Source organism: Eschrichtius robustus, chromosome 9 (assembly GCF_028021215.1).
Source record: "Eschrichtius robustus isolate mEscRob2 chromosome 9, mEscRob2.pri, whole genome shotgun sequence".
Lineage (NCBI taxonomy): Eukaryota > Metazoa > Chordata > Mammalia > Artiodactyla > Eschrichtiidae > Eschrichtius > Eschrichtius robustus.
The window spans coordinates 34,359,872-34,374,475 of record NC_090832.1 but is presented as its reverse complement, the minus strand read 5'-3'; the positions used below and the strand labels follow the sequence as shown (position 1 = coordinate 34,374,475).

The following is a 14,604-nucleotide window of genomic DNA, read 5'->3' as shown; positions in this document are numbered from 1 at the left end:
TTCTATCTACTTGAAATAGACATTTAAACTACAGTGAATTCAAAAACCCTTGGGCATTTTTCTTAAAGTTTCCTTCAGTGAAAATTGATAAGAATCAAAAATTTATATTAAAAAAAAATGGCAGGGCCATTGCTCCTAGCAGAGCTATCTGAATGATTTGCTAGGTCAAGCAATCTGTCAACTATTTTCCTCTAGATCAGAGGATTAGTATATCAGGCCAGAGTCTTATCCTGTATAACACTGAACAAACTTATTTTTAGAATCTGACAGAGGGTATGATTTGACACTCCTAAAGGAGATATCTAAGACTTTACTTCTAAAAACTGAGTGGATATTATAGTAAAATATAATTCCTATGGTAAAGTACAGCTGTAAAGACTAAAATGCAGTTTGAATACATTCAGGCTGAGTCTTCAATGCTTTCTCCATTAAATAAAGAGATTGCAAATTAAAAGTACTCAAAAATTGCAGTTGACATTCAGAAACTCATTAGCTTCATTCTTTTCCAAAATCACCATAGCAATTAGTCTAAACTTTAATTGGCCAAAATTGTTCATCACTGAAACACTGATTTTTAAGAGACATATTTTTTTTCTGCCATGGACTTAAATTTTTTAGAATTTTAAATCCATTCCTCTACCAGTTCCTGTAATGGTCGAGCACATTTGCATTTGCATTTTGTCTTTCCATGGAAGACATTCTTTTTCTTGAACTCTCTTATGCTGGCTTCTTATGCTTGGTCAGATGCTGTGAGCATCCTATGCCAATCAGCTATAGATTGCATGCCAATCTATATTTCTCAAGGGAAAAAATGGAAAAATTTGTACACAGGGATCCAATTTATATTTAGAAATCTCAGATAGGATCTTTTGTCATTCTTAACTATTTCTATGTGATATAATCTTTACATTTTCGTCTCTGTTTAACTTCTTCAGTTTAAGACACTGCTTCCTTGTTAAAATATTTACCACCTTAAAATTACCCACTACAACTTAATACATTCAAACTTATATTCCTTCCTTCATATATTCAGTCAATTAGTTATTTGCTCATTCAGCAACTTCTAGTGCTGACACTGTGCCAGAAACAAAGAGGAAAGAGATGTGTTCTATGATCTAAAAATGCTTGTAAAGGCCAGGTAAACAAACAAGTGCAGTTAAATGTTAAGAGAACAAAGGCAGAAGGAGATACAGGGCACTCTGGGGGCCCAAAGGAAGGTACGGTTTTTACCATCTGGGAGAGGGGAGATGAAACAGAAGCTTTGTGGGTACAGATGATGCATGACCTGAGTGTTCAAAAGAGCTTTTCCAGATGGTCAATGGATGAAGGTACTCTTCTTCCAAAGGAGAACCAGAGGAAAAACACAGGCTGGGAAATGGCAGGGTGAATTCAGGAAACAAAAAGGAGCTCAGCCTGGCTAAAGCAGAATGAGAGACAAGGCACAAGACTGAGTCAAGGCCCATTTAATGGATGATACCAAGACAGAGAGTGGATTTCAAACAGCAAAATATGGGTCAGGGGAAGAGTCAGCAAAGTTAAGCAAGAAAAATAATATGATACATTTTTTTTTTTCTTTTAGAGAGAACACACCAGATACTGGAAGAAATGGAGATGAAACATTTCAGAGTCTAGCTTTTGCTTCTGGTTAACAAAGTCTCTGCTACAGTGGAATAAACACAGAAGTACAGAAGAGAGGGAGAGAAGTTGCTTTCCTTCATGAATGACAAGAAGGGTGGAATATAGAATTCTGAGAATATGGGGACCCAAGCACATTCTTAACTCCATCTCTTTCACCTATGCTTGGTAAATACGTGGCTAAACATATAATTATATTCAATTAGTTTCTGTAAAACTCATATGATAAAAACCTATGATTGAGAAAACAAACTATATGATTGAAACTATAAACTCTATATTTGTAGAAATAATATGTATGGCAACGATAACAAAAAGGACAGGAGTGGATAAAAGGAACTCTGCAAAGTTCTTACATTTTATTTAAAATGTTATAAAATTAACTCTAAGTAGACCATGGTAGGTTAATAATGCATGTTGAAATCCCCTAAACATCCACTAAAAATAAAAAGCCAGTAAAGGAATTCAAAGAAAAAAATAATCAAGTTAATCTAAAAGAAAGTAAGCAAGAAAGAAGACAGGAACAAATAAACAGATGAGAGAAATAGAAAATGAATAAAAAGTTATAGTTTGGTCTTGAGTTTTTGGTGGTTGTTGTTGTTTTTTAATCCAGGTGAAGAATCTCTGTCTTTTAATAGGAAGAAGTAATTTATTTATATCTAACATAATTTGTGAGATGAGATGGCAAATTCTGCTTTATCCATGAGGAAAAAATTGGTATAGAATATGCCTTTTCTCTGTAAACAATTAGAAAACTGGACCAAATATATGAAACAATTATTTCCAGACATTGGCCAAAAGATAGCAGGGCACTGTAATTCCTTCACAAATGAGTTAAGCCCTACCTGCCAGAAGCAAAAAAGGCACATGAGAATGACTTTTTTTCAAAAACATGCAAGTCAGAAAGCAATGAAACAGTATTTTAAAATGCTAAAAGAATTTTATATCCAACAAAATATTTTCAAAAAAAGCACGCAAATAAGGACTTTAAATTATTTATTTAGATAATTATTTTTAAAAATTTTGAGGTATAATTGGCATAACATATTGGTTTCAGGTGTACCATATGATGATTTGATATTTGCACATATTGCAAAATGATCAGCACAATAAGTCTAGTTAACATCTGTCACCAAACATAGTTATAATTTTTTTGTTGTTGTGATGAGAACTTCTAAGATTTACTCTCTTAGTTACTTTCAAATATGAAATACAGTATTATTAACTGTAGTCACCACGCTGTATATTACATCCTCAGGACTTATTTTATAACCGTAAGTTTGTACCTTTTGATCCTCTTCACCCATTCCACCCCTTTCCACCTCCCCACCTCCAGTTTCTGGCATCCACCAATCTGTTCTCCGTATTTACAAGCTCCGTTTTGTCTTTTTTTTTTTTATTCCACATATAAGTGAGATCATATGGTATTTGTCTTTCTCTGTCTGACTTATTTCACTCAGCATAATGCCCTCAAGGTCCATACATGTTGTTGCAAATGGTAAGATTTCATTTTTTTTATGGCTGAAAAATATTTCATGGGATGAATATATCATGTTTTCTTTATCTATTCATCCATCGATGGACAATTATTAGTTTCCATGTCTTGGCTATTGTAAAAAATGCTGGAGTGAACATAGAGGTGCACGTATTTGTTCATGTTTGTGTTTTTGTTTTCTTCAGATAAATACCCAGGAGTGGAATTGCTGGATGATATGGTAGTTCTATTTTTAAATTTCTGAAGAACATCCATATTGTTCTCCATAGTGGCTGCATCATTGTATTTCCACCAAAAGTGCACAAGGCTTCCCTTTTCTCCACAACCTTGGCAACACTTGTCATTTCTTGCCTTTTTGATGATAGCCATTCTAACAGGTGTGAGAGGATAGCTCACTGGGGTTTTGATTTGCATTTCCCTGATGTAGTGATGTTGAGCATTTTTTTTCATGTACCTGTTGGCTACCTGTTTGTGTTCTTTGGAAAAATGTATGTTCAGATAGTCTGCCCATTTTTAATCTGATTGTTTTGCATTTCGCTATTGATTTGAATGAGTTCTTTATATATTTCAGATATTACCTTCTTATCAGATACATGATTTGCAATTATTTTCTCCCATTCAGTAGGCTGCCTTTTCATTTTGTTTCAGAGGCTTTTTAGTTAGATGTAGTCCCACTTGTTCGTTTTTGCTTTTGTTGCAAGACTTTTTTAGAGGAACAAAAGCTGGAAGAATTGCTAGCATATTTTAACCACAAGAAATATCAAACAAAGTTCTTAGGTTGAAGGTAAATGATCCCAGATGTATACAAAGGACTCAAAAGTGCCGGAAATGGTAAATTAGCAGTAAATATAAAATATTTTCTTTTTTCTTGTAATAAAATATACATAACATAAAATTTACCATTTTGATAATTTTTAAGTGTATTAAGTACATTAAGTATTAAGTACATTCACATTATTGTATAACCATCACCACCATCCATCTCCAGAACCTTTGCAGCTTCCACAAAATTCTTATTTTTTGGTTTTGTTTATTTTTTACTTGTTTAAATGATATCATACTATTTAAAGCAAAAATAATGACAATGTATTTTGGGATTGATGAAGCAAAGTATATGATAACAAGAGTGCCAAGTGGAGAGATGTAAGTTTATAGTTATAATGTCCTCACGTTATACATAAAGAGGTATAATATTATTTTTATGTTGAATAAATCATTTAAATAATTTTTAAAAGCAAATTGTGAAAAGTTAAGATGTATACTGTAAACCATAGAGAAACCACTAAAAATATAAAGCAAAGAGATATAGCTAATAAGCCAACAGTGGAGAGAAAATTGAACACTACAAAATAATTACATGATCCAAAAGACACAAAAGAGGAAAAAAAATGAACAAAGAAGAAATGGGACAAATGGAAAGCAATAGTAAGATTGGAGCCTTAAATGCAACCCTATCAATAGTTACATCAATTCAAATGATTTAAGTACACCAATTAAGACGCAAAGACTGTCGGAATAGATAAATAATGGAGTATCCAATTACATGTTGTCTACTTGAGATATACTTTTAATATAATGACACAGGTTTAAAGGTTTAAAAGCTAAAGAATGGAAAGAGATGGACCATGCATTATAAAGCTGTTATGATACACTGAGAGGGCTATAGCACCACTTCTGTTATAGTCCTGCCAAGAATACATACTCTGAATCTAATCATGAGACAAACCCAACTGGAGGGTCATTTGTCCCACAAAATAGCTGACCTGTCCTTCTCAAAAGTGTCAATGTTATAAAAGCCAAGGAAAAACTGAAGCATTGTCCCAGACTGAAGGAGACTAAAGAGACCTGTAAGAGGTGATTCTGAACTGGATCCTTTAAATATAAACATTATTGGAACAACTGGCAAACTTGAATAGGGTCCAAAGAGGTAGCCTAAAGAATTAAACCAGTTAGCTGACAGTGTTGCATCAATGTTAATTTTCTGATTTTGATGGCTGCATTTTATTATGTAGGAGCATATTGAATATCTTTGTTTTTAGGAAATATATACTAAAATAATCAGGGTATTGAGGCTTCAGATTGATAACTTATTCTCAAATAGAACAGGAAAAAAAATTCTTTGTGCTACTTATGCAACTTTTCTGTATGTTTGAGAATTTTGAGAATTTTTTTTTAACTTTAAAATTGACTATAAAAAAAAGAACAATAGTCGGAATAACACTGAACTTCTCAATAGTAACATTAGATGCTAGAGACAGAGGGGTACTGACTTCAAAATTCTGAGGGAAACTGTTTTTCAACAAATAATTCAATGCCCAAATCACCTATTAATCAAGCATGAGTGTAGAACAGCAACATTTTCAGATACACAAGAACTCAGAAAGCTCTATCAGAACTGAAGAATCCACTCTATTTAAATAAGGGAAGGAAAAAAATACATCCATTGGTGAAGAGTAATATTAAAATGGTAGTGTTCATGTGGCCGAAAGTGTTAAAAGAGGTGCCCAAGAGTAGCCAAATCGGGAGGGGGACAGTGGTAGGTCTGGAATTCTTCATTTAAAAATAGGTACATGCATTCCTTTATCATGATGTTAAAGAATTATATTCTTTAAATAAATGAAATATGGTGAAGTGAGTAAATAAGTAAAGATGGTAAGTGAAGGCTATTCTTCTTAACAATAGAAGGATGGAGAATGCAGGAAAGGTAGCTAGAGAAGGAACATAGGTTTGAGAGATTTTTTTTTCCTGCTAAATTAAGAAAAATAAGCATGATTTTATAATCTGAAGGAAAGCCAGAAGAGTGGGTGATCAAATAAAAAGAACTAGAAGGAGCACTTTTTCAACTACGCTGGTAGAAAGTACGTGATATGCCATATAGATAGAAATAATTTGAAGTCTTGTGTACTATAGAGAGCCCCACTTTTTTCCATACAGATCATATGTTAAGAAACAATGGGACATACAGAATAAAGAGGATTTTGAAGCTTGGTGAAGATTTGAAGTCATATTTGTGGCTCATAGATGAGGGAGCTGAAACAGGGATACATTGGAATTGCCGAGCAGCATTGGATGGTCCCGTGAAGAGATGACTGTACATTTTCAGTAGCGCTAGTTGCACATTTGTATGTTTCTTTTCCCTCAAATGTTATCACAGCCTGGGTACAAACAAGTGATAACCAAGGGGGTGGTCTAAACTTTTCCAAGAGAAAAGGAAGTGAAACTATGCAAGGATGACAGACAGGATTAAGAGGGAGGGGTTGAAAAGCTAGAGGTCAAAATGCACTGGAACAGCAGTAAGAGTGAGATTACAGGAGCACAAAAGTAGGATGATGTGAAATGTAGTCCAGGCAAGAATGGGGTTAAGGAGAGGGAGACTTGGAATTGGGACTGCTGATTCAAAAAAATCGCCATTCCAAAGGAGCACGTTGGTGGAAAATAATCAGGGCTCCTCGTGTAGAATGAAGAAAAGCAGATAGTGGTGCCCCGGGAACGTGGAGCTCTCCAGTTGTTTTGGGGAAGTCAGGCTGACTTAGAGCCTCTTTGCTGTATCCTTGCATTCTTGGGGCTGACATTTCTTGGATGAATCAAACTTCCACCATATTAAACTATCTGTGGGTGATAAACCACCTACTATGAAGTTGGCCTTTTCCAGATTTCTATCTTTGCACCAATTTAACACCTTAGTCCTTTCTAGCAAGGTTGTTTTTTATTTATGCTTTCAATTTCCTCTGCATTTCAGTGATAGTTGTCTTGGCACACAGTCCCAGCTGCAGACAGCTTTTATTTTTAGGTTTCCCTATTCAGAAAGAGTAGTCCCTGTTTAGGGATTTCACTGTCATTCTAAGCTTTCCACTGATCTGCGACCATGCAGCTTTCTTCAAATTCAAGTCACTGGGGAAACCTTTTGAAATGCTGAAAAGACAAGACAACATTTTGTACAAGGGAGAAAAAGCAACCAAAAAGAGATTCCAGAACCGAGAAGATACCACAAAAAGGACAGGAAAGTGAAGACAGTGACAGAAGTCAAAAGGACAAAAGACAATACATCAGACACTTAATAAGCCAGCCGGAAGCATCAAGACCAAGGGCAATAACTTGTAGCTAGAGGTTTGCAAACAGGGAAGGAAATTCTTGCTTCATAATTCCCCAAAGTACCACCCAAGGTACTATAGGTCATAAAAATACTTCCTATTGCTAAAATAGGGAAGTTACTTCCTGGTCCACAATATTAGTGAACTGGTTAGATTTTGAGGACTCTCCTTGAAACTCATTCAGGTATAGATCTTCAAATAAGTACATTATCTGAGTTCAACGACCTTATGTTGAACCTATATTTTAAAAAAGGAGGGCTTCCCTGGTGGCGCAGTGGTTGAGAATCTGCCTGCTAATGCAGGGGACACGGGTTCGAGCCCTGGTCTGGGAAGATCCCACATGCCGCGGAGCAACTAGGCCCGTGAGCCACAACTACTGAGCCTGCGCGTCTGGAGCCTGTGCTCCGCAACAAGAGAGGCCACGATAGTGAGAGGTCCGCGCACCACCATGAAGAGTGGCCCCCGCTTGCCGCAACTAGAGAAAGCCCTTGCACAGAAACGAAGACCCAACATAGCCAAAAATAAAAATAAATAAATAAATTTAAAAAAAAAAAAAGGAATAGTATCGTTAACTAATTGTGCCTAGATATTGAAAATACATTTATCTAAGCATTGCCATAATTTAGAAAGGATATTTTCAAGTCCCTTTTCCCAATATTTAGCAGTCCTAGTAATGATGCACGGAAGATGAACAAATATCCTGTAAAGTAATTGTAATCAAATGTAAAGGTACAATTTAGGGCATGCATAAAGTGCCTTCAAACATGGGTGTCAGGAGCAATACACACTCAAATGATGCCCCGGTATGCCACATTTTGGTCTCTCTGAAGAGCCTGGAAGGGATGATGGTTAGGAGATACAGAAAGCAAGGTACAGGGCAATTGCAAAATTACAGAAGGAAAGAATTGTACTAGAAAGCATTAAAATTTTGTGGCTCCCAAATAAGACCCTTCTTATCGCAGAAGATTTTAAGAATGATTTTTCAGTCATTTATTTCTTAAAAATGAATGCTATTTTAATCATTGAGGTATACCTAGGAAACACTGAGAGGCCATTAACAATTTAAACTAACTCAGATGTAGCAGCACCTGCCTCCACTCACAGCTTCACTCCTGGTTACTGCCTTCTGCTCTCCCCAAATGTGGTTCTCCACCCAGGCTCATTCATTCTCAGCAGGATGGGAGGGAACCCAAGAAGTAGGTGCAGGAGAGTAGGCCGCCTGGGCTCAGGGTCCCTGTCCTGGCTTCCTGTCCCACAAGTCGTGCTTTGTCCCTACAATTCTTTGGCTCCCCTGGCAATTTCTGATGGCCTGCCTGTTTGGTCACACATTTTGCTTTTACCCCTTCTATTTCTGCTGATCATCTAGAAGCTGTTTGCTGGGGCCTCTAAAACTCCCGACTTGCTCTGACTTCCAATATTTATGTCTGTCTTCTTGATTCTTTGTTTATTCATTTCCTTGATGTTTTAAAATATATTTCTCCCCAGTTTTAGGGCTTCTTCTGACCTCCACTTTGCCCTGTCCCTAAATATTTTGCTGTAATTAGTGTTGTATGAAAGAAGCTAATCAACCAATACTTGAAGTTCATAAAAATTTTGAAGTGAGAAAAAAAAACTTACATTTTTTTCAATGTGTCCCCATAGATTTGATTATCAAACTTCAGAGTCAAAAGGGTGGCAATCAGCAACCTTAAGTGACAAACAACTTCTGGGGGTTGTGCGATGACAATGGGTCAAAGCTTCAGCTCTACTATGTCGTAACTTTGATCAGGATAAACAACAATGATGACGACAACAACAATTGTAATAATAATACTTTCCCCCTAGTCTTAGCATAAAGCTGGATAAATAGAAACTGTTCAATATGTACTAACTTTTATGGTGATGAATAAAACTGTGTAATTATCATTAAGATTTAGATTGACTTTTAGAGGGACTTTCTCTAGCAGGTGCCTGGCTCCCCAAAGTTTCTCACATCTATGGCATTCTCTTACCCTAGCAGAGCTTCTCAGTATTATTACTGTGCTGTTTTCTAGAAGGTCCACATCTACACTTCTAGCTTTGTGGCAATACTGTCCCTCCCAACAGTCTCTGCTGACACATTTTACCTGGTATGATGGTCCCTGTCTAGTCAGATGCTATCTTTCTGTCCTGTGACACACTTACCAGAAGTGTGTCTCTCAAAGATCATCAGCTGACCTTAGGAATCACTTGGAAAGATTCCCACCTGAATATGACTCAACACCTCTGGCTCAGCCATTCATACCTCATCACCAACGACCATCACAAGGTCAGTACAAAAATGGCACTCGCCTCATTTACTATCTCGATCTTTTCCTCATTATGAGAAGCCTCATAATCCTTAGGTTATGATGATTTATATTGCCCTGTCTCTACAGTTCTTCCTTGGCTCTCATATAGCACTTGCCACTTGTGATTGTAATTGGTTGTTTTCAGCATGCCTCTCCTTCAAAACTCTAAGCTTTATGAAAACAAAGAAAATGTATGTACCTCCTGATTCTGGCTTTATTCTGAGTTCCCAGCCCAAGGATCAGCAGTTATCACACAGAGGTTAAGAGCTTGTGATCTGGAGCCTGGCTGCTTGGTTCAATTTATGACTCCAGCTCTACTATCTGTGTGGATTTTGGCAAGTTACTTAAATTACTTGTGTTTCAGTTTACTTGCATGAAAAATAGGTATTTTAATAATCGTGTTTACCTCTTAGGGAAGATTAAATAAGTTCATATGCATAAAGCACTTAGAATAGTGCTTGGCACAGAGCAAATAGCTATTAAAGTAGGTTCTCAATAAATGTTTGATAGATTAATAAATGCCACAGTAGGTCCAGCCATCAGCATTCTGCAGATGTCATTTAATCAATCTGAATAGTCCAGCTGCCTTCAGAGCCTCTTGATTTTCTTCACACATGTTTGTCATTTACTGCCTCTCAGGCTTTATTGTATTTGTGTCAAATCCACTTGTGTAAACATTTAAAAAAGCAAAACAGTGCTACATAGTTTTAAAAACTGTTATAATTTAGCTCTATGGATTTCTAAAACTTCACATACAAAGTGCTTAACTGCCTCACTGAGGTTTTATGTTGCTGATCAAATCCACTCATTTAATAAATATGTAGTAACATAGTGTGTGGTGTATAAAGAACAATGCTAGATTAATGTTTGCGTGTGCACATGTACTTGTGTATATTCGCATGTGTGCGTGCAGTGGGAGTGGAGCTGATAATGCTGAAGATGAATAAGATGAAGTTTCTGCTCTATGGAATCTTAAAATTTAATAAATGAGATAACCGTGCAAACAACTAGCTAAATCACAAGGCCCGATCCCCTGGGAGCCTGTGAAAATCTGCATCCTGCTCTGAGAAAGCATAATCTCTCTTTGTGTCTATAATTTTACCCAGGCTGGCATATGAGTTAGAGAGTAGACTCCTAATGTTTCACATTCTCTGTTTGTACAATGCCCTACATCTGTGAACACAGAAGTAAAGTGCTGCTATTAGCACAATGTGAAAAGCACTTTTTCCCTGAAAGGAACAAAAATGTTGCCATGAAGCTATAGAAAAAGGTAAGTCTTTCAGGAAAAAGACTTTTCCTAAAAGGACCTCCTAAAGGACATTTTAAAGTATTTAAACAAACAAACAAACCAGGATGACTGAGTAGAGTTTAAGCCTATGCCCCTTCTATATTCTCTCATCCTGTGTCTTTTGACCTTTAGTGAATCACTTCTTTGGGTTACTTATTTCCACCCTCACTTTGTCGTAGTAGTAAGAGAATTCTCAGAGGGGAGACTATAGAAGTCTGTCAGCAGCAGGGTCCATTCTGGCAGGAAAACTATTCTATAAAAGAAAAAGAAATGGATTTCCTTTCCCTGTAGTTCAATATTTTCTTCCTCTACACATTGGCTAAATTCCTCCATGGAACCCTCACACATGTCAGGGTTGGGTTGCCCCACTGTCTGAGAGCTCTCTTCATTATGATTATGTGTGTTAATGCCATGTCATCAATCCTCATGGGTGTAAGGAGGCCTCACACTGAATGAATGGGGAAGGTCACCATGGAAACGTTTGTCTCCATAGCTGACTCACTGCAACCCCCATAACTGCTGAACCACATCTTGTCTGCCATCTGAATTGCACTGGATGAAGCCACACATTTGGCATCTACTATAGAACCATATTCTTTTTAAAAGCTATAAAAATCTATGCCAAGGAAACACACCTCAGACTCAGGGTAAAAATACCGTTTCAGATGTGTCTAGGTGGGTGATGCCATGCAATTACTGGTTAACACCTTTTAATAAGCACACAGAGTAAACGTTACCTGTGGTTTTCCAGCTCCCAGTTACTGCATGGTGTTGTAGCCTCTGGAAGTGCCCATGTAGGAAATGGGCAAAACACCGACACTCTCACATTTCAGAAAGGATAATCTTCAGTGTTGGTGTGCTCTATCAACCTGTATCACAGTGAACTGGAGGGGAATAAAAAGGTCTTTGCTGAGGTGTTGTTTTGTTTTGGTTGTTTCAATGCAAAAAACTTAGCAAGATAACCCATGTAGAAAAAATTACATTTGAGAACTACAGATTTCTCACTTAGCCTTATCATGGAAAGGCAGGATATGAGCATTTCCTAGATGGGAAATTAGGTTTATGCTGGGAAATATCAGGCATAAATAAAATCACGAGAACTACAGAGTACATCCCAGCCACCTCAGCACAGCTCAGTGGAGCAATCTGTCTAGCTCTATATTCAGAGCTGGCTGTGATTATTCAAACCTAGGCCCAAGCAGGAGAGGCAAGCATGGGAGTGAAAAAGGGAACGGGCTATTTCCCAAGCTGCGCACTGTCTCTGGATCTTCACAGAGGCAGGTAGGTCCTCATTTGTTGTTTATACGTTGGATCTCAGGTGGAAGTCTTAAACTTGACTGATAATAGTAGATGTTTATATAGCACTTGCTTAAACATATGCCAGTCTGTACATTAGCTCATTTGATTCTATAAATTATAATATGAGGTAGGTATATTCTTTACTTCATTTGAGAGGTTAAGAAACAAAGGCATAGAACGATTTAGTGATTTCCCCATGGTCACATAGCTCTTAAGTGACGGAACTGAGACATAAGCCCAGGCAGTCACCCTCCAGTGTTCATTTACTTAACCGTTAAGCCATATATTTGCTTCTTGTGGAGTCCCATTTATTCGTTCTCTCCCTTTTCCTCTTTCCCTCCTTCTCTTCCTCTCCTCTCTCTTTACCCCCCTCTCCATCTTTCCCTTTTTCTCCCCTCTCTCCTCCTTCCCCACATCTCTTTCTCTCTCACCTCCTTCCTGTTACTCTCCCCCATCTGCCTCCCATCTCTACCTTCATGCCCACTCCATCACATTTTTTCTTGGAAGGTTTGGGATATCTTAAACTCATACAGTGAATTCACTCTCTTTGTTTACATTAAAGTGTTCCCATTTTATGGAGTTTGCTTCATCTTTTCTTTTTAACTTTCTTATTGAAGTACACCATGTACCTGGTGTTACGGACTGAACTGTGCCTCCCTTCCCCACAACAAATTCATGTGTCCAACCTTAACCCCCAATGTGACTGTATCTGGAGACAGGGCTTTAAAAAAAGGTAATTAAAGTTAAGTGATGTCCTAAAGATGGCACCCTATTCCAATGTAACTGGTGTCCTTATAAGAAGATAAAGAGACACCAGGGATGGCTATGCACAGAGAAGAGGCCACGGGAGGAAACAGGGAGAAGATGGCCATCTGCAAGCCAAAAAAGAGAGGCCTTAAGAGAACATGGCTGGTGGGGACTTCCCTGGTGGCACAGTGGTTAAGACTTCACGCTCCCAAAGAAGGGGGCCCAGCCGGATTCGATCCTGGGTCAGGGAACTAGATCCCACGTGCATGCCTCAACAAAGAGTTTGCATGCTGCAACTAAGACCCAGCACAACCAAATAAATAAATAATAACTAAAAAAAAAAAAAAAAAGAGAACATTGCTGGCACTTTGATTTTGGATTTCTGGCCTCCAGAACTTCAAAACTATTCTAGTAAATTCCAGAGTTTTTTCTATTATTTTAAAGTCTAAAGGCTCTGGGTCTTGCAGACAAAGAGTTCCTCTACAGCAAAACACAAAACTCCCATTATTATAGGAGTTTTATCCCCCCACCTTTTTTTTTTTTTTAACTTACTGCATCACTGGTTTATTATCAGTGCTCTACATGTTCAGGGAAACTTCTCTAGTAATGAGCTATAGAAATGATCCCTGAGAGTATAGCCTTGCCAATCCCATTTTTAGCTCCTGTATTTCCCAGTATGTTGCATGCCATCTGTTAATCTAATGAAATGCCCCAAGGCTCAAATTGTAAATTTTAAAACCTCTCACTTCTTTTGATATGTGATTGAAGATCCCATTCTAATGTGGATTAGTTCTTCAATGAAGGCGTGAGGCCAACTAGAAGTTTAAGCAGATTTGGAGCTGGGCTGCATGACTAATGTCATTTGTCTCAGTTCCCAGCTTCCAGGCAAGAATGGTGTTGGAATCCATTTACTTACCTTTCACTCCAATCATACTTATGGAAAGGGCAAGTAGTGAACCGCCTGAAGATCGGGGAGCTACACCAAATAGTTACAGAAATCTGAGCAGATTTGAGAAAGGAAGAGCAATGTAAACACTTCAAAGAACTGTTGGATGGGTTTTGAGGTGACAAAGCTATTACTGGTGGATAGTCAGCATGAAGAGTCCTGTGTCCTTAGGGAACATGTTCAAAAAATGAGTAGATGGAGACTTTAAGGGAAGACAGACAAATTGAACCATATTAAATGTAAGCCAGGCAAAAGATTAAATCCAGGCCAGGGTTTGTTACTGTTTTGGTGAGATTATCCACTGTAGGGTGGGGAAGGTACCTTTGGAACATAAAAAACTCACTGACTTCATGTGGTTACGCCAGAGATCTAAAGAGTATGATTTGAAAAACAAATGAAACAAATGGCCAGGCCTGAGAGAGAAACTCAGAGGTCAAGAAAATGAAAAAGAAATAGTCACCAAAAACCTACCAATGGTGACAGTCCTACATAAAATAAAGAGGCCAATTTAAGAAACAAATTAAACTGTTAACAGGTGCATGCCTTGATTATCTTGTGTAATCATCTAACTCTTTGGACTTATCAACATGAATGAGAGACCACAAGCATTCCAGTAATAAAAAATCCCAGGCCACAGCTGTTGAAGGAACTTGAAACCCACCCAGGTGTCTGAGTGAGATGCTTCTGCCGGGATTCAGCAGTAATTGTAGAGGAATAAGTATGGACTTTAATTTCTTTGTAAAATTAGCATACAAGGGGAAGATTTGATGTGTCAGCTCAACTGGGCTAAGAGA

The 14,604-nt window shown here is 37.6% G+C and overlaps 1 pseudogene; it reads right to left on the bottom strand.

Moving 5' to 3' along the window:
• Positions 1-13,796, bottom strand: part of LOC137769110 (tigger transposable element-derived protein 1-like) — a 47,844-nt pseudogene extending 34,048 nt beyond the window's left edge.
• Between the last annotated feature and the right edge of the window lie 808 nt (positions 13,797-14,604).